Source organism: Medicago truncatula, chromosome 3 (genome assembly GCF_003473485.1).
Source record: "Medicago truncatula cultivar Jemalong A17 chromosome 3, MtrunA17r5.0-ANR, whole genome shotgun sequence".
In the NCBI taxonomy this organism is placed as follows: domain Eukaryota; kingdom Viridiplantae; phylum Streptophyta; class Magnoliopsida; order Fabales; family Fabaceae; genus Medicago; species Medicago truncatula.
The window spans coordinates 41,587,362-41,590,386 of NC_053044.1; positions in this window are offsets into that span (position 1 = coordinate 41,587,362).

Genomic DNA, 3,025 nt, shown 5'->3' on the forward strand with positions numbered 1-3,025 from the left:
ATGGTATTGAAATTGAAAAAAAATTCTTCAAATTCAACCTATGTTATTACAATACTTTCAAAATTAATAATATATTATTAGTCATGGTATTTTCTTAAAGGATGTTGTTCAACCTATAATATTAGAATACTTTCAAAATTAATAATATATTAGTCATAATATTTTCTTAGAGGATATTATTCATAATCATTTATTTATCATTATCTACAAAATCATTGTCTCAAATAAAATATAAGAAATCTATGAATGTGTTTGTTTCAAGATAAGAAATTACATTTATTGGAATGATATTCTCCGAAATAATATTTTTAGGAATAACATTCCTATCTATGTGTTTGGTAAGAATTTTGATTTTTCAGGAATGCTTTAGAAATTATTTAATTTAAAAAATAAAAATGGAAACAAATGTGAGCGGTAGTGGGAAGTTATAGCAAGTTGAGTTTTCAATGGTGTGTTTATTTTAAGTTATATTTGTAGATTCATGAGAATAAAATGATATATATATATATATATGTCAATGTTTGTTATAAGTTTACTATAATTTATTGACGAGTATAAAATATGTTCCTAGGAATAGAAATTTTTTTCCAAAGAAAAGGGTGAGAATAAAGTTCCATGAAGATGAGAATAAGTTCATGTGTAATTTCCTATTATAATCCTTATTTTTTAGGTTCCCAGGAATATTATAATGTTAATCAAACATCTTTTTTCTATATACCTTGGAATAAAATTCACACCTTTATATTCCAAGGAATGTTATTCCTAGAAATAAATTTTATAAAATTGAAACAAACGCGTCAGAATAACAATAGAAGAAATCATGTGTAAATAAGATTCATAAGAATATAACATTCCTTAGAACAAATTTTCAAAATTTGAAACAAACAGGAAAATATTGCATTTCCAATCACACATTCCCGGAAATCATATTACAAATCTTGAAATAAACACACCCTATTTATTTTCCTCTCATCCCCTCTCCTCTAAACTACTCCATCCGTTTTAAAACGAGTGTCGTTTTAGCAAAAAAAATGTTTCAAAATGAATGTCACTTTCAGTTTCCAATGCAATAATAACCTTTTTTTTTTCATTGTGCCCTTCAATTAATACTATATACACTACTTCCAAAATATAATTTTTTCTTTAATGAAAAACAAACCAATAATTGATTAGAATAATTTGGTAAAATAACATCTCTATTTCTTTTAATTAATACATTTTTTAATATATATGTAAAAACTTTATACGACATTCATTTTAAAACATAAGGAGTATAAGCCCAGAGTAAGTCTTCAACTCCATTTGTGCATAACATTATTAAAAAGGAAACTTTGGCCTGGGGCCCTTCTATTATTTAAAAAAGGAAACGAATAAACTTAACCGCAACTGATTGTAGTAAGAAGAAGAGAATAACACGTTCAAAACACCTAAGCATACAAAGACACACTATATGTGCATCCATTGAAGAGTAAAAATGGTGTAATTACAATGACTCCATGTCAAAAATGTGACCATTTAAAGTTACCATTCCTCCTATCACATATTACCTGTTTCTAAGAATCTTCGTAATATTTGTTTTCTCAAATTATTTGTAATTTTAAAATCCTAAAATCAATACTTACAATAACCTATGATCTATTTACTTGAAGGTATTTTTTTTATATTAAAGTGACACTAATTAGGACTATTTTACGACCATTCCCAGAAAATTTAAACTCAAATACTTTGAAAATACAATGTTAAACTCTTACCAATTAACTAGCACCAGATCCGTTCTTTGGCAAAAGCAAGGAGCTCTATGGAATTAGACCTCTAATTTATGTGCAAATTGTTATACATATTTATTATTTTTAAAAGATATGTCTATACACACACTAATTGACAACAACTTTTAATTTATACGAAATTTTTTCTTTTTACAAACTATATATATGAAATTTTTCAAAGGGCTTGCAAATACTCTAATACCTGAGATACATCACATTTTCACTTTTCAGCACACCAGTCATGCAAATATTTTTCAGCCCACCAAATATGCATGATTGCTCTTGCTAATCATTACCCAATACATTTATAATTATCCTATTTGGATCAAATACATAAAAAAAAATGATCCATTTTTGAGATGGAGGGAGTAGTTGAAAAAATCATAAATTGTTCATGAAAATAAATAATAAGTTGTGTGATCCAAGCCTTAATGTTCAGAATAACTTCTGTAAAAAAAAGTTCACTGTATAATAATAAAAAAGAAGAATATGCAAACAATTGCCATTAAAAATAATTTTTTTTAAAGAACTAAAAATAAAAGTTGGGGTGAAAAAAATGATGTATTTATTACATTGATAAATATTTAACTTGTGCTGTTAAAAAAAAAAAAAGATAAATATTTAACTTGTATAAGGGTTGACCAAAAAAAAAGTATTAGTCGGTCTTAGTTTTTTAGTGAGAGAAACTCCACATTCTTTTTAAGTTTTCTTTCTCTTTCATTCATCAAGAATGAGTGATTTTAGTTCATTTTTTGACCTAAAATCACTCATCTGCATCTTTTTTTCACTTTCTTTCAATCAAAATAAGTGACTTGCATGAAGATCAAGTTTTTTCGTCATTTTGTCATATGAGTGCGACATTGTTTGATATCGCGTCTTTTTGCGGTGTTCGTTTGATTTCTATTGAAAAGATCAGCTTCAGATTGAATCAATGACTTGAACGTCAACATTGCAAATACAAAAACATTAGTATTCTGATGATTTAGATCTTATCATATTATTTGTAGGCATTTTATTGTTGTATACTATTAACTTGAATGCTGTGAGTTTGTTTGCATATTCACCCTTTACATTTTTAGCGATATGCTGATCATTTTACTGTATCTAATGTATTCTATCAATTTGAATGAATATCTTTAGTTTTTGTAAAAAAAATATATTTTACTAAGTAAACTTTCTTTTTATTAATTTTCTTAATAAATGTTCTTATGACACTCAAGTGACCAGAGTATACTTTTTCATAAATATTACTCTTGCAA